Source organism: Dromiciops gliroides, chromosome 1 (assembly GCF_019393635.1).
Source record: "Dromiciops gliroides isolate mDroGli1 chromosome 1, mDroGli1.pri, whole genome shotgun sequence".
Taxonomy (NCBI): domain Eukaryota; kingdom Metazoa; phylum Chordata; class Mammalia; order Microbiotheria; family Microbiotheriidae; genus Dromiciops; species Dromiciops gliroides.
In genome coordinates, this window is record NC_057861.1 from 197,150,909 (window position 1) to 197,175,027 (window position 24,119).

Here is a 24,119-nt window from a genome sequence, read left to right on the forward strand (position 1 = left end):
GTCCTAATACCAGTATCATTCACTACTTTCTTCCATTTAGATTTCAGGATACAAATCATATTCTGTTCCCCACCCTTGCCTGGGAAAATTACCATGGCTATAGACTAGCCAGAATGCAAGAACACCAGCTGCCATCTTATGCAATTTCACATTGCCACATTAAACAACAAGAATTGGGTTGCATTTCTATTCCTTACATTCAAGGTTACAGCCATGTTGGCATTCAACACTGAGTCCTTTTGATTAAAAAAATCACCATGTTGTAATAATAATAATAATAATAATAATAATAATGATTCCATGGGAATCCCACAAAAAAGGGTATACACAGTGAGAACACTTTTTCTTGCATAATTTACTCTTTCCTCTGACTCACAGCATTTTTCCCATGTGCGTAAGTGAAACGAAACACCTCTCATTACACACCCTGGGAGTATATAACTCCTAAAGAGAGTTGCCTGAGTGTTTACACATTAAACATGTGTATTCATTAAAAACAATGTTTGAAGCCAGAAATAACTTATGCATTGACAATTTACAAGGGGAGATTTGAACACCTATTTTTTTTTTTTAGTTATTCACAAAAATGTCTTGTGGTTGCCATAGAAACTGGCACATCTATCGACAGAGCACTTTTCAGAGAAACCCACCAAGCCAGTTCTGGATTATTTTGGTAACTTAAATACTTGGGAGAAGAAGGAAAATTGGGGAGCCAGAGGTCAATGAACCCTGGTAGGCATTCCCTTTCAAGAGAAGTGAGACCTGAATGCCACAGGACATGTAAATGTGGAGTCAAACACATTTGGCAAACACATCTTGGGCCAAGCAGAGGGATCCTAAATCTGAAATTACTCTATAGGTCTGATCTCTTTATTGTCACCACTCACAGAAGCCAACAAAACACATTATGAGTAAACAAGGAAGGTAGGCAACCTGAATTGAGTCTGAGTTTGGCCTCTTTTCATTAATCCAAACAAATACATGTTTAAAAAGAGCTGATTAAAAAACTACATTACTTATTCCTGTTTTTTTTTAAAGAACACTGTAGGATTTTTTTTGACAGTCATGCATGGAAGGTAACTTGAAATTGACAAAAGTGTAATAACCAAAAATTTTTTTCATCATATCTTGGAATCAGTGCAGTCTGTTCTTTGAAAACAAAACACAAAACGCCAGACAAGTTAAGACTTGAAGAAATTAAGTACAAGGGGCATATAAACAGCCCTCCAAAGGATGTGAAAAAGATAAAGAGAACCTGGGAGTTTTACAGAGCCCTGTAATTTTGGAGGCTCAAGGATCAGCGTCCACAAATTGGGACAAAGCTTAGCTTTAATGCTAGGCTTCACTTAGAGCTGTTCTCCTAATCATTTACTTCTTAGAATGAAATTGATAATAATTACAATCATTATCACCATCATCCAATAGTTTTTTATTCCTAGTCAATGTATCACCTTGATACTGCTCTACCTCCTCTGACACTTTTCACGATGTCCCCGATTTTGCTTAATTAAACAGGGGGTCATTTGTTATTCTCATGAATTGCACATGGAAGAGGAGGATCGAAAAGAACAAAAAATTCAGTTCTGGAACCAGTCAACTAGCATTCCTGTGGTCTGTGTGAAACATCAATATTCTATTTTCTCTCTTCTCACCCTCTCTCTCTCCCAAGAAAGGAAGCCTCCTCCGGAATGTGGAGGTAGGCAATTAGGTGAAATGTTTAAACCTGTGAGTACAACTAGAAAGGTATTGAATTGATTTCCTTATGATAGAAATCTTTTCAGTTGAGCATTTTTTCAGATGAGAACTTCAAAACCAGGTAGAAAGCAAAGCTGTTGCTGCTCTGATTAACTCAAGATTTGCTGGTTGTGACCATCACCTTAGTCACTTTTCAGGAGTACTTGAAAATGATTTGACCAACAGGCATGGCTATCTGTGTGTGTGAGTGTAGCCCAGAAGATCAGTGTGTACTCAAGTCTTTTCTACATTGCAAATTTCTAAGGAATGTTCTTTAAACGTGTCCAAAGGTTATATTTGTAGAATTTATCCTGGTCTGTGAACCTGCCTTGAAGGCTCTTCAGAGCTCTAGTTCCACAGCTCTAACTACCTGCTGGTTATTTGACAGCAATAGAAATTTAGAGCTGGGCAGGACCCCACCTTAGAGGTCATCAAATCCAACCCTTTGTTTTACAGATGAAGAGACTGAGGCCCAGATAGGTTTCAGTGACTTACATGGGGTCCCACAGCTGGTAAGTATGTGAAGTAGAATTTGAACCAAAATCCTCATGGTTGTTGTTCAGTTGTTTCAGTTGTGTCTGACTCTTTGTGACACCATTTGAGGTTTTCTTAGTGAAGATACTGGAGGAGTTTGCCATTTCCTTCTCCAGCTCATTTTACAGATGGGGAAGTTGAGGCAAATAGGGTTAAGTGACTTGTCCAGGGTCACACAGCTAGTGAGTGTCGGGGGCCAGATTTGAAATCAGAAAGATGAGTCTTCCTGACTCAAGGCCCAGCACTCTATCCAGTTCACCACCTAGCAGCCTTACAGATATTCCTTAATTCCAAATACAATGCTCTATCTACTATACCACACTGCCTCTCCATTTAAATGCCCCAGTGCCACCTCAAATTCAATATGTATAAATTAACTGATCCCCTTCTCAAAAACAGCTCTTTGTGTAGAATTCCTTATTTCCCTTAAGGTTTTATTCTCTGAGTCATCCAGAATTAAAAGCTTAGAATTTCCTTAAGTTCTTTCCTGTCAGGGAGAACTGAAAATGACAAATCTCCAAATCTAAATCATTGAAGGGGAAGACAAGTAATCTGGGATCCAAGTCCATGGGCAATTCAAGTCATTTCATCAGGAAGTTGAAGAAGTTCATGAGGTACCAAAGTCCATAAACCAGGCCTATGATGAGAATAGTGTTCAAGAGAGCCCCTGTTCAAGGCCTATTGGCAGTCATGTACCCTCACAGTTTTCCCATCACACGTTTACCTTGAACCACACCCAGCCATGCCATCTCATGCTGCTGTATCTGTGAGCCTCATATAGCTTCTCTCTCGACCCACCCCCACCCTATTTCCAGTCAGTAACGAAGTCCCGATGGTCTTTAGCATAAATCCTTTAACTTTCCATTTCTGCTGCCACTAACCTATGCCCAGTTCTATCACTGGAAAACCAAATTTAACTCTTAATTGTTTCTCCAACCTCCACACTTTCCTCCCTTTGATCTTCCTGCATATAATCACCAGATTAACAAAATAAAACACCACTTAGTCCTTTTTTTTTCTGCTGAAAAACCTTCCAAAGGTCCCCATTGCCTATAGGATAAAAGCCCAGACTCCTTGACTATTTTATGGAATCATGAATTTAGAAGTGAAAGGGACCCTAGATGTAGCTCATGGAGAGGCAAGGATAGATAGCTCTAGGATCTTCCCTCCCCACACTTCTCCAAAGGACATTTTGGTTCCTGCCAGAAGGGTAAGTAGGAGGGAAATACCTAGATTTATATCTATCTGCTCCCTTAAATTTGATTAGTCTAGGGGAAATAATCTGTAGGTCCAAGCTGCCCACCCAATTGCTATCCCTTAATGGGGAAAGAGTGTCCCAAACTACAGCTCTAAGGCTTGATTCCCTTCCCACCAAATAAATATCAGTTTTACAATGAACACGTGTAATAAATAGTAAACTTTTTTTTTTAATCCACGTCAGTGGCAAAACAGAAATCATAGAAAACAAACATATGAGAATTGTTGTTATTGTCGTCATTTGTCCTTCATTCTCCATGAGGACCATGACATTGGGGTCATATAATGACTTGCAGTGAATTGGATTTAAGTGAGGGAGGTGTGAGAAAATAATGCAGTTTTGGGACTCTCCAGAGGCCCCGTTGAGCCTGGCCTGACCTTTCTCAAGTTTAGCCCAGAGTCAGGAAGTTACTTTATTCAAAACCACACCTCCCTGAAAGTCTTATTCCCACAGGAGGATCTGTTCTCTGACCTAAGCATGACTGCACATCCAGTGAACCAATAGATTTGAGTGAAGCTAGCCAATTAGCTTTGAACAATGTTTATGAGCGGGCTCTGTTCTTGCCCCCAGCAGGCTTGCAGAAAGACACTCCCTCTTTGGCGGCGGGGGGGGGGGGGGGGGGGGGGGGGGGGGGGGGGGGGGCCTGGGTGAGTTCAGACGCAGCCTTCTAGGGTTCCCCATTTTCTCTCTTCTCTAGGCTTTCCTGTCTTTCACAGCCATGCGTGCTCTCTTTACTAATATTTAATATACTTTAATGAATGCTTAATGCCCCCAAACTGGTACAGTAGCCTCTAATTTCTAAGTAACAAATATATGATAAACTCCAGCTAATATTCCCTACACTTGGGACAGTAATAGGGCCACCACATATAGTTTTACTCTCTACAGAGGGCTGTGCAAGGTCACCAACCTCACTCTTTCCTCCAGAAGCATCTGAGTCCAGTGGCAAGATATAGATCAGGGTGACTGGAGATGGCCCTGGTTGTTTAAGACAATTGGGGTTAAATGACTTGCCCAGGGTCACACAGCTAGTAAGTGTCTGAGGTGAGAATTTAATTCAGATCCTCCCAACTTCAGGGCTAGTGCTCTATCCACTGTACCACCTAGCTTCCCTGGATATATGAGAATAAAAGCCAGATAATACACAAGGGGGAATGAATTCTCCTATTGAGAAGGAGATTACCTCAGCTCAACCAAAAGAGAGAGGGATCCAGATCTCACTCAAGGGCAAATTCTCAGAATTCTCTAGTTTAGTAAACTGGAAATAGGAACATGGTTGAGGTACTGGCTCCTCTACTTAGTGTCTTCTTCCCAAAGTGTTGTGTTTATGTGTGTATTCATATACACATGTGTGTATATAGATATGTATATATGTACACATCCATATATTTTATATATGTACATGAGAACTGTAAAAATTAAAAAACATAATCTTTGATCCAGAAATTCCACTTTGAGAAGAGCTTATTGATAGGAAGAAAGGACTCATCTGTATATATGTTATATATATTCAGTATAATACTATTTGCAATAGCAAAAATCTGGAAGTATTTTGTGTACCCATAGGAAATGGACTTACCAGTGTGTGTATAATACATATGTACATGCAAACACAAATACATGTATATATTACATATATGTATACAATATATATGTTTTTCTTCTGGCAGTAAACTAGGGCATGGATATTGAAGTGAAATTTCTGAGTCAAAGGGTATAAATGTTCTTGTAACTTTTACAGTAATCAAGTCATCAGATTTCTTAACTCACTGATATGGATGTTCCGTCTAATAATGCATCCTGTAGGAATCTTATCTATATTCTTCCATAAATTATCACAGGGTGTCTGCTCAGTGTCTTGGAGGACTTTTTCAATTTTCCAGTCTAATTTTATATTGTTTTCAAAAGCAGTCCAGCAAATTCATAATTTTGCCAGCTATGAATATGTCTTTCTTTAATAATTCAGGATTCATCAAGAGAAGAGGCATAGGGTGTTCTAGGCATAGGGCACATCTTGAGCAAAAGCACAGTGATGGCAATGTTTTAGCACATACTCAAGAGGTAGAGAGAGAGTTTACCATTCGTGTCTAATTTGGCTGGACTAGAGGAGATGTGGAGGAGAGAAAATGAGATAATGGTGGGAAAAATGAGATACCTTCAGATTGTAAAGGACTCCAGGTTTAAACTTGACCATCAGGCAATAGGGAATAACTGAATATTTTGAGCATAAACTGCAAAATCAGCTTGTCTCATTCTCTCTCCTTCCCCACCCCCTCCCCTAAGGTTAGTCCCTCCCCTTGGCAAGAAGCACACAAGAATTCTCTAATCCAGAGAGCATAGTATCAGACTCCCTTTCCTGTTCACATCTCTCTCCCAAATCCCTTACTCTTTATTGCTTAGATGACTTGCCTAAATTAGTCCCAACCACTTATTTATCAGGCTTTTGAACTACTTCTTGGTTCTATATAATTTGCAGATGGGCACATCTTCCAATCCAATCCAGTGAGCATTTATTAAGTGCCTATTATGTGCAAGACACTGCACTGGACACTGGGGATGGAAAGACAAAATGAAAATTAGTTCCTGCCTTCAAGGACCTTACTGGGGAAATAAAGCACATGACTAACCAGGTATATACATCCTAATTTGGGGAGGAGGGAAAGAGCACTACCGCTCAGCCTTTTAGAAAGCTAGGGATATTAAAAGGCAAAAACGAAGGAGTGTGTTTCAGGAAGAGTTTAGGGAATAGAAAGGAGGCCGATTTAACTGCAGTGCAGAGTGGGTGAAAACAGAATGGAGCAAGAGGGACTTTGTTCAGGTGGTGCCATTCCTAGGGGTCACAGACAATTAAGCTACTGACATCAGAAGGAAAGACAGGCAGACAACGAAGGGTATTGTCCTATTTCTCAAACCACTTGATCAGTGTGAGGCTTGTCCCTAATTTCTTCTGCTCTGAATGCTTGTTGAATTGAGTTAAATACCCTAAGACCATGTCTTTTACATCTTATTCTAATAGCATGTTTCAAAAACCATTGCACACAAGTGTCACCAGAGAGCTTTTTGAAGGCAAAACCTCAGCAAACATTTTATAATAGTCATTTCTGTACAAAGTCTAAAACCCCATTCAACTTATCAGCTGTGCTAGGTGGATATGGAAGGCATGAAAACAAATAGCATTCGAAAGCCCTTTGCTTCCACTTCTAGCAAGCCAGAGTAAGGCAAGACTTTGACTGCAAAACCTTTTAACCCCCAAGATCCAAAGTGAGCAGAGGAGAATCTTCAGATATGTAGCTTCGAAAGCTTCAGGATCAGCATCTGCCTAAGACATCTCATCAAGAGGGACATTAGCATTGCAAACTAGAGGGAAAGAGGGGCAAAGGAGCCCTGAATAATATACCTGGTAGCATCTACCCTCCCAGAGCCTAGGGTGGGGTTCCCAAGGAACATTTCAAAGTATTCTCAGTCTGCATTACCTAAAGTCTTTGGGATTCCCCCCTCCCCCCAGATTTCACAGTCATCCACGCAAACAACATAATTAGTTGCAATCAAAGGCATTAAATGAAACGGCATAAAAACAAAAGTGGCAACAAAGTAATTCCCCCCAATCATATGTATCAGTAGAATGAGTGGACGTACATAGAGAATGCACAAAGAGAAGCATGCATACAAGGGATATGTGTTGCCCAGGCACAGGCTGGGAGGAGTAAAATTCACGCCTCTGATGCTACAGAGTTGCTAAAGTCTTCTAGTGATGTCATCATGCCGTTCCCTCCAGACTTTATCCCTGCTGGTTTCAGTCTCCTTTGGATACCACCAGGCTAGATACTGTTTGGCTCGATGTTGCTTGGCCAGATCCATAGCTTCTGCTGGACACTCCTTCCCTGGAAACAGTCTCCACTAGATGCTAATTTGCTGGAAGTGCAGTCACTACCAAGATGCTTTTCTGCTGGAAGCTTTGCTGCCTCCAGCACCTGGCTCAGCAGAAATCCTTGGCTCTCTCTTTTTCAAGGGAAGAGTAGGTGCTGCCACATTAATATTTCAGCTTAAAGGCAATGGCAGAAATCCTTGCCTGGAGGCTTAAAAAACAACCACCTTTCCTCATGTTATTCTGTAATATCCAAAATAAAATTCATTCTGCCCCTCTTCACCCTTTCAACACCTTTTCCAAATTTGCCAGTTTCTAACAACAGCACTGTCAACCTTCCATTTACTCGGGTTCACAAGCTTGGAATCTCTGACTCCTTGTATTCCCTTAACCACAGTGATTAACCAATCAATTGCTAAGGTTTGTCTATTCTAGCTCCACAAGATCTTTCTTTTAAAGAAATATTTTTCATTTATGAAAAACCCCAAGCATTTCCAAAATATAGCACAATAAAAAAGATGATTGTACATGAAACTGCCATCTACTATGCACAATGAGCTAGTTATTCCTTTCATATATACAAAAAATTATCATATAAATGTCTTTGTCTTTTTTCTTCCCTCCCCCTAGAGATGGCTACCACTGGACACAAATAGAGATAGAGGTAGAGATAGAGATAGATGACAGATAGATAGGTAGATAGGTAGATAGATAGATAGATAGATAGATAGATAGATAGATAGATAGATAGATAGATAGATAGATAGATAGATAGATAGATAGATAGAAAAGATTATTCTATAAATGCTTCTATTTATCAGTTCATTCCACAATATCTTTCATATCCTCCTCTTTCCCTCTACTTGCACAGCCAAAACTATGGTTCAGGTCCTTAATTTCCTTTGGGGCTGGTGGCAGGATGGCACTGTGATAGAGCCCTGAGCTCTGATCCTGAAGTCTGGAAGACCTGAGATCAAATCCAGCCTCAGGTACTTACTAGCTGGATAACCCTCAGCGAATAGCTTAACCTCTGCCTGACTCAGTTTCCTCAACTATAAAATGAGGATAATAATAGCACCTATTTTGTAGCATCATTGTGAGAATCAAAAGAGATACTATTTGTAAAGTGCTTAGTACAGTGCTTGGGACATAACAGATCCTGTGTAAATACTTGGGCCCTTCCCCTTCTTGCCTAGACTATTTCAATACCCATGTAATTAGTCTCCCCTGTCTCAACTCTTTCCCCTCTTCAATCCACCCTTCACATAGCTGCCAAAGTGGTATTCCTAAAACATGTCTGACCATGTCACCCCTTTGCTTAATTAACTTTAATGGTTCCCTATTAGCTTTAGGATCACATACAAACTGCTCTGATGGCATTTAAAGCTTTTCCCAACTTGGATCCAACCCAGATTTCCAGCATATTATAAATATTTGCTTTCATACACTCTTCAGTCCAGCTAAACTGGCCTTCCTGCTAATCCTGATACATGACATCTTCTCCATCACCATACCTTTGCACATGTTGTCCCTTCTGCCTGGCATGTACTCCTTTCTTACCTCTGTCTCTTAGACTTCCTGCCTTCCTACAAGCTAAAATCAAATGCCACCTCCTACATCAAGCTTTTCCTGATTGCAGCTTCTTGTATTTCCCCACCAACATGACCTTTTATTTCATCTGTATATATCTCATACATACTTATATCTAAGCACGTTGTCACCTTCTGTAAACTCACTGAGGATAGAGACTGTTCCATTTTTTGTCTTTGAATCCCTACGACAGTGCCTGGCACATAGTAGATGCTTATTGGATGCTTGCTAATGATTGTTCCCTTCAGAGTCTTGGATATAAAAGCCTTTCTACCTGAGCCCCAAGATTCTCAGACCCAAGCACCAGATTCTTTAGAGAAAGAACCAAGCTCTCCAAAGGGGCTAATGCCCTCAACTGTTAAATGGGGATGATTAGCATTTACCTTACTGTCTTGTGAGGATCAAATGAGATAATGCTTTGTAGAGCATTTAGCATAGTTCCTGGCACATATCAAACTTGTTCCTCTTTTTTTTTGGGGGGGGGTTATGATACTTGTTCCTCTTTTTCCTTTCCAATGTCACCTCAGCCTCAGTATGATTCATCTATAAAATGGGAATAATATTGGTGCTGAGAATTGTCAGGATTAAATGAGATAATACATATAAAGTACTTCCCAAACCTTTAACCACCATATAAATGCTAGCTCTTCCTTCTCCTCCCCCTCCATTCCCCTTCCTCCTCTTCTTTTTTTCTTTTTCTTTTTCCCCATAGTAGAGAGACTGCTGACTTTTCCTCTCCTAACAGTAAATGTATCACCAGAATGATTTGACCAATTCACAGCTCCACCATCAGTATATTAGTTAATGGGACTGTCTTCCCAAAGCCCTTTCAACGTCAACAATTTCCATTTGTTAATCATCCTTGCCACTTTGAACAGTATGATATAATGATTCAGAGTTTTAATTTGAATTTCTCTTACTCCTAGGGATTTGAAAGTTTTTTCTTCAAATGGTTAATAGTTTGCAACTCTGTTGTAAATGACTTATTTATGTCACTTGACCACTTAACTATTGAGGAACTACTCTTCATCATATATTTGTTCCAATTCCCTAAACATCTTGGTAATCTGAGTTTTATAAGATATTTGATTCATAGATTTTTTTTGCCACTAGATTGTTTTCTCTTCCTATTCTAGCCACATTGGTTTTGTTTGTGTAAAAGCTTGAAAAATTTTGTAGGGGCAGCTAGGTGGCGCAGTGGATAAAGCACCAACCCTGGATTCAGGAGGACCTGAGTTCAAATCCCACCTCAGACACTTAACACTTACTAGCTGTGTGACCCTGGGCAAGTCACTTAACCCCAATTGCCTCACCAAAACAAAACAAAAAAACAAAAAATGAAAAAAAATTTGTAGAAAGAAAAATGATCAATTTTTTATCTTTTTTGGTTAAGAATTTTTTCCCTGACAGTTTTTGAAAGGCAAGTCATTTCATCCTTGTCTATAACATGATGTAACTTTTTTTGGGGGGGTGTGCGCAGGGAATTGAGGGTTAAGTGACTTGCCCAGGGTCACACAGCTAGTAAGTGTCAAGTGTCTGAGGCCGGATTTGAACTCAGGTCTTCCTGAATCCAGGGTCGGTGCTTTATCCACTGTGCCACCTAACTGCCTTGATGTAACCTTTTATATTAGATTACATATCCATTTGAAAAGATAGTTTAAGAATAGTGGATGAAGGACCAACTTTGGAGTCAATAAGCCCTGGGTTAAAGTAGTGCCTCTGACACACATGAGCTATGGACAAGTTACTTAACCTTTCAATGTTCCTGGCAATTCCTTAAGACTTTAAGGTATAGAGAGGAGACTTACTAATCAACATCAGTGAAGTGATTTTCTATCTACACTACACTAGTGAAATCACAGGGCTGGATTAAAGAAAGTCCATTTGGAACTTAATGTGGTGTAATACATTAATCTAAACTGAATTTTGATCAAACTGCTTTATAGTTTTCTCAGCTGTCCTTGGTAATAGTCAGTCCTTCCTACGAGTTAATGTTCTTAGATTTCTTGAACTCTGGGCTACTAGATTCAATTACATCTAGGTCTTGCTCATATATAATTTACTCTTTGGTTTCCTAACCAGTAACACAAATTTTTTGATTATTGCTTTATAAAATATAACTTGAGATCTGGTAGTTCTATACCTTCTTTATTCCTGCTGATTTATTATTATCTTTTAAAAATTATCTCCTATTATTATTTTGCATAGTTACAGGAAATAACCTTTTAGTAGTTTAAATATAATAAGAAATCTATAAATTAATTTAAATATTATTCACTGTGGATTTTACACCACTTTGTTGAAAATAATAGTCAGATTTTACAACATCTTCACAACTGGAACTGTGCCAGAGTGGATTGGGTTGCTTCCAGAAGTTACAGAAAATATTTAGTTAGAGACTAGTTGACCTCTAGTCGGGGATTTTGTAGAGGGGATTGGTGTTATTGAGGGGTGTGTCAGATGACCTTTAAGGTTCTTTCCAATTCAGATGTTCTGTGAATTTATAAAACATTGTATTCCTTTGACAAACTCAATAAATTTTTATGTGTGAGACCCAGATGAAAACAATAGCCATTGGTTGTAATAACTAACCATCAGTTTGAAAACAAAAAGGCTGGCAAATAATGACTCTTACCTGCTTTATAAACATTTGCCTTGCCACTAAGAATCCTTACTGACATGTTACCCATTTTCAGGGGTAAAGTTTTAATTTATAGACAAAGCAGGGGCAGCTAGGTGGCACAGTGGATAGAGCACTAGCCCTGAAGTCAGGAGGACCTGAGTTCAAATCCGGACTCAGACACTTGACACTTACTAGCTGTGTGAGCTTGGGCAAGTCACTTAACCCCAATTGCCCCACCAAAAAAAAATAATTTATAGACAAAGCAGAAGTGAATTTTCCTTAAGTGTTCAAATAATATAGTTAATTAGCATTCAATATTTGGTAAGCTGGTAACTGGAGAGAGAGAGAAAAATGTTCACAATTATAGCACCTGGCAGTTATTAAAGGAAGGAGATGTTACAACTGCACTCTTCCTTTCTAATTATATGTGTAGCATCACCACCACCACCACCCATGGTTCCCCAGAAAGCAATCTATAAGGTTAGGTAATTTGGGGACCATGATCCTTGACAAACCATAGTTCATGAACTCCTACTTGATGCATTTTCTTTTTTTTCTTTTTCTTTTTTTTAATAAGGCAATTGGGGTTAAGTGACTTGCCCAGAGTCACACAGCTAGTAAGTGTTAAGTGTCTGAGGCCGGATTTGAACTCAGGTACTCCTGAATCCAGGGCCGGTGCTCTATCCACTGCGCCATCTAGCTGCCCCTGTATTTGCTTTTATTAGCCATCTGGAGGTCACAGTTCAAAGCAAAGACATTTAATGAAAGAATCTAATAATCAAATTAATAGTAGAACATCCTCACATAAAACCTTCATCTTATTTTTTTTTTTTTTTTTGCGGGGCAATGGGCGTTAAGTGACTTGCCCAGGGTCACACAGCTAGTAATTGTCAAGTGTCTGAGACCGGATTTGAACTCAGGCACTCCCCACTCCAGGTCCGGTGCTTTATCCAGTGTACCACCTATCTGCCCCTCTTGTTTTTTTTTAATCTTACTTTCAAATAAAAAGATACCCTCAGTGAGAAGGATGGACATGAATAGAGATTACAATGGGATATATAGATATATAGATATATACATACATGTTAATAACACACATGGCCAACACATGCATGTTCATAGCCAATTTACATCTCTGATCCTGCAAAACTATTAATATTTTCTTGTGTCTTCATTGCAGTGTTTTCTTCTGCACCTACTCTCTACTGGGCATTACTCTCTGTTGTTCCCCCATCAGTGTTGTATCTACTACTATTCCCTGCAGGATGTCTCTGTTTTCGTTGGACTTTAGTTATTTATCTCTCTTTAGGAGCAGCTAATATTTTGTCTGCCATTAATTAGGGATGCTGTGATCAATAAGCCTCTCCTCTATGGAGTAGGGCTATAGTTTGTCAACCAGTTCTTTAAGCTACCTCTTCTATTCATCAGGTGAGATAGGGAGGTGATGTTGTGGTTAATAAACCTCTCTCAAAAAGGAGGGCTGCAGCTCTTTCATCTTGTTCTTTCAACCTCCCACTCTACCTCAGTTGTAATCTTCAGCTGATGTATTTCATCAATGCTACTTGTCACTCAATCCTTCATCCACTATGGAGGTGCTGTGATTAGTAAGCCTTCCCTATAAAAGGAGGTCTATATCTCTTCTCAGTATGTTCTCAGCCAATGGATTTGAAGCTCTTCCCCTCAGTTATGCAAGCTCTGGCTAAGGGCCCAGACTAAGATATGTGTGATCTTGAAACTGTTCTTTTATTCTTTTACTTTGGACTAATGTCTTCTCAATTTGCTCCTTGAGTCTTTTAGGCCATGCCTCATCAGACTTAAGGTCAGAAACTCACCTTAGTTCTTATGCCTACTGACTTAGGCAAGTATCCCCAGGGCTCTACCTCTACAAATGGAAAAGAAAGTCAGTGAAAATGTAAAACTGAAAGTATTTTCAACTCCTCCCCTCCCCCATCATGCTTCTCTAATTCTGAGCAAATGACAATGCTAAAGGCTAGAAAAGTAAGAGAAGGCTTCAAAGCTAGTAACCTTTGTCTCACTCCACTCTGTCCCAACCCTGTAAGCAATAAATCACAACCTGTGCAAAGGTATATTTCTCTCTCTCTCTTTCTCTTTCTCTCTCTCTTTCCCTCCCTCCCTCTGTCTCTCCCTCCCTCCTTTCCTCCTTCCCTCCCTCACTCTTCATCCTTTTTTCCCTCCCTTCCTCCCTCCCCCTTCCATCAGTGGTTTAGAAAACGAGTGTAAATGACATAAAGTCATAAAATGTTACAGTTGGAAGGGAATTTATAGACGATGTAGGCCAACTTCTTTTTGTCATGTGAGGAAACTAAGACCCAGCGAGGTGAGTGACTTGATCACAAACAATGTCAGAACTGGGATTAGAAACCAAGACACCTGTCACACTTGAGAAATAGAGGACATTTAAAAAAATATGTATGGACCAAATCAGCAATGAATATTTAGGAGGCTACTGTGGTGTAGTTCAAGGCAAGAGGTGATAAAGGCACGAACTATCATATTGTTGTATTACATATCACATCTATGTCATGCGTGTTTTCTAGTAGTATGCATATGGATACATAGAAATATACATATATTATGTGTTACATATGAGATAATTATATGGAAGGCAAAGATATATCAGTGGGCTTAAATAGGCTTTTGCCTAGTACCAAGAATAGACTTATTGCATATCAAAAATGCCAAAAAGAAAATATAATGTAAGAGATATACGATCAGAAGAAAACAAACCAGTTACATAGCAAGACTAGAGGATAACTGACGGAAAACCTGCATGTTGCATTGGTATCCATGCAATCACACAATGACAGAAGACCTAGAGGCCTCCATGGTGCTAGACAGCCCCTCTGGATATTTTTGAGAGGCCTTGGTTAAGACGGCACAGATGAGTTGCTATCAATCACATTGGAGGGAGCGCTCAAATGGAGGGTATTGCAAAAGTCATTGAAGTATCTAAGGAGAAAAATATGTTACCACACACATCCAAAATTGCTATTTTTTCAATGTCTTTCAAACTCAGTAGGAACAGTTAACTTACCCTACTCATTAATTAATTGCTAATGACACAATTTGACATGGAATTAAGTGGCAAAGTGAATTGAATAAAGAAAGAAAAATATAGAAAGACAATGTGCCATAACCAATATTCAGTAATAATAATAGCTATCATTTCTATGATACTTGAAAGTTGGAAAGTGTTTTGCAAATATTATCATATTTTATCTTCACAACAACCCAGGTAAGGGGGGGGTGCTAATATTATCCCCGTTTTATAGAAGAGAAAAATGAGGCTGAGTGGTAAGTGACTTGGTCAGGGTAATAGAGCTAATAAGTATCTGAGGCCAGATTTGAGCCTTCCTGACTCAGGAAGGCACCCTATGCATTGTACCAGTTAGCTGCCTGTAGGCACGGCATTGTAGGCAATTCCATGTAGGCACTAACTTTCTAGAGACAGGAAAATCTAGATTCAGGTTCTGTTTCTGTAACATTCTGTCTTCGTGACTCTTGACATTATGTTCTGCTTAACTTTGTGCTCCAGGAACTCCTGTAAAAGTGTACATTTTTTGGCCTCTGGAGGGCTCAGATTGGACCTAAGTAACAATAGTATCTCTTTGGGCTGGCCCTCCCTCACTTAAATCCAATTCACTCTAAGTCATGACATCACCTCCCCAATGTCATGGTCTTCTTTGGGATGGAAGAACAACAGCAACAACATTGCAAAGAAGGTACCTACTTAGATTGAGAGGAGTTTCCACATCTGAGAGCTCTCTATATCAGTGAAATAAAATCTCCAGTCCCTGTCCTTATACATATATAGATGTAGATAAGTTGGGAAGTAATTGAGGACTGAAAAGGAGGGATGATGGGTGACTGGGGAGGGGAAAGATGGTATTTGAAGAAGAGTATCCGGGAAATGACGGGTCATTTATTTTATATGACACTGTGGCTGACAAACAAAGCAATAGCCCCCGATTTACCCAGAGGTACTTGTAAAATAGAGGTATAGTCTCTGCTGATAATTTCAGAGCTTCTTAAACAAGTACTACTATATGTAATATTATAGGAAATAGGGAAATGAGGGCCCTCTTAGGAAAGGTTTCTTTTTTTTTTTTTAAACCATGGTTCTCTTATTCCCATTCCCATTAGTTTATGAGATAATTAACAGAGAAAATGAGTTTTTTCATTTTGTATTAAATATGTAAGGATATCTAAAACAAACAAAAAGCATTCTGACTCTATTATTCAAATACAGGCTGAACAGACCATGTCATGTCAGAGCAGGGGGAATATATCTCTTTGCCTAAAGATACTTTGGTGTAATAATTTGAGAATTATATTAGTAATGTCTGACATCTCCATATGGGAAAATAGTGAATAATTTTATAAAATGATACTTCCCTTGACAGAAAATGCATCTTGAGCACTTTAATACAATATGAATGAAAATTACACAGAAATATAAGTCTATTCCCATCAGCAATATAATAATATAACGAAGACAGAGGGGACAGTTAATTCTGATGGAGTAGGGCATGTATGTCATACAGCCAAAGATGTATTTCCTACAGATGCCCCAGGACTTAACATTTTCTATATGTTCAAATAAAAAGGTATGGGTGTATTTTTCTCAAGATGACTCACTAGAGTTTCGGTGTAGCTCATAGGCTCAGTGTGTTTCGGAAAGAAACTGCCTCAAGCGACCTTTTTCAACTTAACCCCTCCAAGTCTTTTTCAGCCCATAGCTTAAAAATGCATTTTCAAAACATTCATTTAGGCACAATACATTTTCAGTAATAACTCTGCATAGTTCAGTAATGCACAGGAGCTACATCAGGAATGCCTTTATTAAATTCCCCTTTGAGCTCCAATATTCTTTATTTCCTGTCTGCTGTCATTGAATAGTTTCTGCTGTTCAGTTGGAATCAGTTGCTGGAACATGGTCATGTCAGTGATGACTGTACAGAGTGTCAGATATTATTATTTCATTAATGAGGTAGCTGTAGATCACCAGACATAGGCACATTTTAGAAACGTAATACTATGCTTTATACCCTGTTCTGGGGCTGACTTTGCACTGAGGTATTCAGAAGATTAAAGCTTCTATACAGGAGCTTAATAGCTAGATGATGCCAGAGTAAAGTATGCATTTCCCAGTTTTCCCTGGTGTTTTCCCAGATTCTTTAAACACAACATAAAACAGACAAAAGGCCTCTAGTCAACTGATGTGGCATTTTCATAGTTACTAAATAATTGTCACACTAACAAGCACTGATGTTTGCAGAATCTAGAAGGAATCTAATGAAGGACTTTTCCTTTACTCCCTGAATGCCTTTTCAATATTCTATCCCGATATCTAATTTAAAGACTTATATAAGAAGTGAGAGGTAGCTCTATGTGGTAGACAGGGAAGCAGACTTAGTCAATCAACAAGTGTTTAAATTCTTCCTTTGTGCTAGCCATTGTGCTAAGTCCTGGGTATTCAAAGGGAAAGGGAAGGCAATAAGCATTTATATAGTGCCTACTATTTGCATGGTTGGGCCAGCTAGCACCAGGCCTGGAGTCAGGAAGACCTGAGTTCAAATCTGGCTCTGACACAGTAGCCGTTGCAATGCTGGGCAAGTTACTTAATCCTGTTTGCCTCAGTTTCTTCATCTGTAAAATGAACTGGAGAAGAAGATGGCAAGTCATCCTAGTATCTCTGCCGAGAAAACCCCAAATGAGATCATGGAAAGTTGGATACAACTGGAAAATGAACAATAATAATGTTCATGGCACTGTGCCAAGCTCTTTTTACAAATATTATCTCATCTTATCCTCACAACCACCATGGGACATTTTACAGTTGAGGACATGCCCACGGTCACACAGCTAATAAGTGTCTGAAGCTGGATTTGAATTTAGGTCTTCCCGTCTCTAGATCCCATTCTCTAGTCATTATGCCACCAGCCTCCTCTATATAAAGAAAGGCAAAAACATGGTTCCTGCCCTCAAGGAATTCAGAAGAGTGCAGCCTCAGACACATTGTGATAAACCTCTCAGTCTCCCAGGCAATTTTTAAGGCTCTTAGTTGTAGAGTGGGTGCCAGTCTGCATTGGTAGAAGGAGATACCATTCCATGAGGTCCCTATCCCACAGGAATCACAGTTCTGATCTAAAACAGAGACGTGGGAGAGAGAGGGAAAGGGGATAAGAGATGAAAGAGGATAGGAGAGGAAAGAAGAGTATCCAGTAGCAAGCCTGCCTTAGACTTAGTGCCTTTGACATATACCAACCGTGTGGTCCATGGGCAAGACATTCAACCTTTTCTCTCTAAGACTATAAGTTGCAGAAGAATGGCTAATATGCATTAGTAAGTGAGTTTTCATCCCAGGACTTCCCTAGATGAAAAAGCACAGATTCAGACCCCTCTCCATAAAAAAGGAAAATCCACCTATCTAATCATATAATTAATAATCTCAAACCTCTCCCAACTCTAGAACCTGAATTTTCATCAAATTTTACTAAGGACTACCAATTTCCCAGAAAGCAGCCAGTTTATAGCAAAAGGAAAAAATAATCCTCAAAAATATTGCATCTGCAGCTACATCACCATATCAACCATTCTGCTTTATCCAATGCCTGATTGTCTTTTGGCCTTTAAGAGTTAGGGTTTTGTTTGGTTTTTTTTTTTTGAGCTACAAGAGGGGATGATGAGCTAGACAAATACATTCTCTAGTGAAGGTTAATGAGATAACATCACTGATATATTGGCCAGCAACCCTTGGAATAAACACATGCTCTCTATCATAGCTCTAATTCCAAGAAATGCCACTTTTCAAGTCCTCAGCAGCTTGATAATAGTGTTGGCGTTTCCTATCCTGCTCTGGATCACCAGGTCAATTGTTCCCTGATATTAATACTTTCTTTCCACCCTTTCTCTTTCGAAGATAAATAATGTTAATAACGAAATGGAGCTAGTCCTTCCAGCCCTCCGTACTTCCCCTAATAGGAGTTAGAAGGAAGATACTGACTAGGATTTCATAGTCCCAGACTCTTCAAAATGATATTTAGTCTTGGAAAAGTCTTTGAGAAAGCCCCTGGGTCCATGTTTTTGGTTAAGCAGAGCCCTGTGGAAAGATTTCTGCATAATCATCACACCGCCAGGAGGAGAAGGGCCTACCTTGGGAAGAGGGGTTTGGAGTCTCCTAACATGGATCCCCGAGCGATCCCCAGACCTCATTTTAGATTTCATTTCACCATTCACTGACACTAAACCTGTTACTAGAGCTACAAGCAAGCAGCAAAATTGATTGATTCGAATTTCACCTCTTGTTTCTGCCCCTGCATGTCCTGTAATAAAGATGCTAACCAGCAGTGAAAAGGCCCAAGGGGCAGCAGCCAGAGTGAGAGTGATGAATAGATGGACTTAATATAGTGTTTTACAGTTCCAAAGCACTTGACATACGTTGTCTCATTCTATCCTCACAACAATCCTGTGAAGCAGGCAGTCCGAGTATTATTTTCCACATTGCACAATTGAGGGAACTATAGGATAGAGAAAATAAATGATTTACCCACATTCACATAATTATAGCTAAAATTCACAATGTGTTTAAAAGTTTGCAAAGCATTTCACATATATGATCTTTTTGATCCTCACAATAATTTTGTGAAGTAGGTGCTAGCTATTATTATGTCCATTTTACAGATGGGGAAACTGAGGCTGAGAGAGGTTAGATAACTTGCCCTGGGTCACACAACTAGTAAAATGTCTAAGGTAGGATTTGAACTTGGGTCTTAATGAATCCAAGTTTAGTGCCATAACCACTGGGGTGCCTATCTCTTGCCACAGTTAGAAAGATGGTAGGGTCAGGAGTACAAGCCAGATCTCCACCCAACTCTAGTATGCTTTCCACTGTAACATACATCCTCTCATAGGGAACAGAAGAAAAATGAATTATGGATAGCAGTATTGTTGGCAATGGTAATGACTCCTCATTCACATAGTGTTTTATGGTTTACAAAGTGCTTTATAAACATAAATGCCACAAAATAGATAATCAAGCCTCTATATGACTTGAAACATATTAAGTGTCTTTAGAGATCTGAAGGGTTGTCCTATGGGAAAAGCATTAGACTTCTTCTGGTTGGCCCTAGAGGTTAGAAATTAGAATAATGTGTAAAAATTTTAGGGAGGCAGATAATATGATGCAAACCTTCCTCCTAACAACCCTAACAACTATCCATAAATGGAATGTAGTGTGGGCCCTATCCCGAGAAGTCCTCCACCTGAATCTGGCTAATCAGTTACTAAACATTGTGCAGACTGAATTTGTGTATTGAGTAGCATTGGACTAGGTATCTGAGGTTCCTAATAATTCTACAATTCAATGATTTTAAAAATAATCAAGAAGTGATTGTGCAAATTTTTAGGAAAACAGCCATGGAGACCATTTTCAAATGAAGATTGTAAAAATATGTATGTTATGGCTGTCCTGAATGCTCTGGCCTTTGTAAGTACTGATGTATTTACATCAGGAGGCTAGATAGAGCTGAAGGAGACTTAGAGACAGATGTGCTGGTAAATGTTTAACAACTGGCTTTCTGGGAGAAAAATGGTACACGACATTCTTTTTCAGTATAACTTGCCTTATTAATATTTTTCTCCATCATTTTCTTAAGTCAAGATAATCAATAAAACAATAAATCAAACCCTGATTTGCTGACATCTGAGGTGAAAAATGGCCACAATGAAAATTTAACAATTGTCCCACCAGGTGCTGGTACAGGCTGGCTCAAGCTTAGAGATCACCTAGTTAGATCTCTTTGTTTTGCAGATGAGAGAACTGAGGCCCCATGGATTAAATGGCTTGCCCAAAGTCATTTAGGTAGTAAGTAGTAGAATCAAGATGCAAACTGGTGAGGAGCATCTTTCCTTTGGGTTTCTTTTGCCCCATTTCCCCCAATTGTTGTTTTTTTTTAAGTGAGGAAATTGGGGTTAAGTGACTTGCCTAGGGTCACACAGCTAGTAAGTGTTCTGAGGCCAGATTTGAACTCAGGTACTCCTGACTCCAGGGCCGGTGCTCTATCCACTGCGCCACCTAGCTGCCCCTCCCAATTGTTAATGTGACAAAATAAACATGAAGGAAATCTGCTCCTCTACAGTGACCAAAGCTTTGGAATGACACATCCTCTACCATTCTGACTCATAAAATCATAGATTTAGAGGTCATCTAAGCCAACCCCCATTGAACCAATGTGGACTCTGAGGCCCAATATACTTAAATGGTTTCTACCAGGGACTCACAAGTAGTAAGCAGCAGTCAGGATTTGAACCAGGGTCTGAGGATTCATAAGATCTTAGAATAGGGGCTAGAAGGGACCTTAGAGATCTAGTCCTAGTCTCTCATTTCCCTTTTCCTTTTGATTCTAAGTCCCCCCACTTGGTCTACTGCATAATCCTTTTTTTTCTTGGGGAGTCCTTTTTACCTTGGTTCACTCCCTTAAAGGAAATTGTTTTATTCTCTTTTACCCCTAGGAGTAGAATAATAAATATAAGTAGTTCTATTGTATTTTTAATCTTTAAATAATAACAGAAGTCTCTTGAGCATTCCAACTTGGCATCTCCATTAAATTAGTGAAGAAATTATGTCAGATCAGGACCTTGACTTCTGCTTCTACATATTTGGTGATTTGGAGCTGATCTTATTTGGACGTCTACACTACAACCACAATGTGGCTTTCTAGGGTGTGTTGGGAGGCCAACACACTTCATAAATCAACAGGTGCTTTTGAAGGTGGGTATTTTCCTTCTCTGCAAATGATTCAGGCATCAGCTTTATTCTCTTTTGACTCAAAATATTTTGCATTGGAATTTTGGCCCATTGGCTCAAAATAATTTTTCTTTTTGGGACTTTCAAATCCATAGTCTGAGCATATATAACAGTATGCTCTCTAGGCTGGCCAGGGCAGCTTTGTTGAATGAGTTTTTAAAGATTGTCCACTTACCCAACTTGCTCATCAATTCAATATATTTTGATTAAGAACCTATTAAGTGAAAGGTCCTACCTCTAAGGCACTCAGGGTTTGGGAAAAGAAAGGTACACAAACAAATAGTTTCGATACAAGAGAAAGTGAAATATGTAAAAGACATCTCTAAAGAAAGTGCTATGAGAAGTTTGAGGAGATAAATCATTTTCACTTTTGTTGGGGGCCTCAAGAGGAATACCCTGAAAAAGGCAAACCTTTTTTTATGAAAAATCTTATAAAACCCTATTTTTACCTTCATTTTTCTTGAATATTATAGACATTAAGTTCTTTTGTTTAAAAATATTTTATTGTTATCTTTTGCTTTTATATCACCCACATTTCTTCTAGTATTCCTCCTCTTCCCCCCTCAGAGAGCCATCCCATATAAAAAAGAATATTTTTGGTTTTGGTTTTGGTTTTTTGCAGGGCAATGAAGTTTAAGTGACTTGCCCAAGGTCACACAGCTAGTAAGTGTCAAGTGTCTGAGGCTGGATTTAAATTCAGGTCCTCCTGACTCCAGGGCTGTGCCACCTAGCTGCCCCTAAGAAAGAATATTTTTTAAAGAAAAAAAGAGGAAGAGAGGGAAAAATCAGCAAAACTGATCATTTCATTGGGAAAAAAATGTGAAATGTGTGCTCACGTCAATATTTCAATGGATCAGTGAGCTTGAAATTGGTATTCTCTATACAGGTATAGACCAAAGAGTCACCCCTATATGCCTTTTGATTCTCTAGGATTCTCATTCATTTTCTTCAAAGGATTGGCCCATATAGTAGAACCCCATCTTTCCCTTCTCGAACTCATTCTACATATTGGAGATACCAGTAGTAGCTTTAGGTTGTCCATTTGTTATCCTTCTTTTTTTTGCTGCATGGCTCACTTACCACCTTTTCTGATGATACACATTTCCGCAGTGATAATCCTTACAGCATTCAAGATAAAATGAAAGGTTTTGTGTTAGAAAGTGACCTGATGTTGTAGAGACATTGGATCTGGTAGTGGTGTACAGGATGGCTTTGAGGAACCAGAGACTTTAGCCAGAGAGGCCAGAGGGGTTAGAGTTAGAGTCTCAGAAATAATCTAACCCAACACTCTCCCCTTCCCCCAATTTTACACATGAGGAAACTGAGGTCTAGTGACTCACCTAAGTTATCATAGCTAATAAGCAGAGCTGAAATGTGAACCCAGGTCTTGACTCCAAATCCAGTGGTCTTTCCAATACATGTACCATGCTGTATTCTGTTTATAAGTTATTGCAATCCATGAAGTGTTAAATAATATGCTCTTGGAATAGTACAGAAATGGATTTTTAAAAAAAAAGTTTTGAAGATAAAAACAACAGACTTTGGCCATTAGGGAAGAGTCCATGATGACCCTCAGATTTCAAACCTGGAAGATAGGGAGAAGAGTGACAATATTTTGGATAATAATAGAAGTTGAGAAAGGGAGATACTTTAAACATAGGAATCCCAGAAATCTTTCTTCATGATCATTCTCTTCAAGGGAGGAGATTTGGAGACAGGGTTGTTACATTAAGGTCATATGGGATGACCAAAGGAACCTCAGAAATCAAAGAGAAACTGGAGGAGTTTGTCCTTCAAAGTTAAAAGTAGAATTACTGAGCCACATAAAATGCAAAACAGCCCCTTCCTGATGTCTTATGGTGATTTTTGAACCTTGCCCACACACTGAATCATCATAATATAAATGTCACCCAGGGAGGGTTCAGTAACTAAAGGGAAACAACAGGATGTCAAGAGAGCTTGCTGTAGGGCTCATCAGCTTTTGCAAGACCATTGACTTACTCTTCCCCCTTCACGTGAATATAGACAGTAGATGGCAACTAATAGGGAGTATGTGTAACACTGTGTTCAGAGGTGGGGAGCAGTGTTGCTGAGTCCATCTGCCAAAAGCCATCTGATTAAATTGTGGAAGACACCTAGAAGAATGGAAGCTCTACTTTAAAATAGTCCAACCAAGATTCTACTTCTGGGCATATATTCCAAGGAGTTAAAGACTGGCAGAAAGATCACATACCTTTCATAACATTCACAGGACTTTTTTGTAGGATCAAAAAAAGGACCCCAACAAACCAAAAACAAAGAGGGTGCTAATTGAATGGGGAATGGTTGAGCTAATTGTAGTATATATAAATTAATGGCCCATTATTGCATTTTTTTTGGTGGGACAATGGGGGTTAAGTGACTTGCCCAGGGTCACACAGCTAGTAAGTGTCAAGTGTCTGAGGCCGGATTTGAACTCAGGTCCTCCTGAATTCAAGACCAGTGCTTTATCCACTGTGACACCTAGCTGCTGCCCCCCACCCCCAGCCTGGGCATTGCATTTTAAGAAACAACAAATATGAGAAATTCAGAGGAAGGTGGGAAAGCTTGTATGGAGTGCTTACTCTATGGCTAGTATTTTGCTATGTACTGGATTACAAATACAAATATAATGTCGCCCCTGCTCTCAAGGAACTTATATTCTATC

General features: G+C 39.3%; 1 pseudogene; it reads left to right on the plus strand.

The window, feature by feature from the left end:
* Positions 1–24,119, plus strand: part of LOC122746973 — an 84,081-nt pseudogene that overhangs the window by 37,212 nt on the left and 22,750 nt on the right.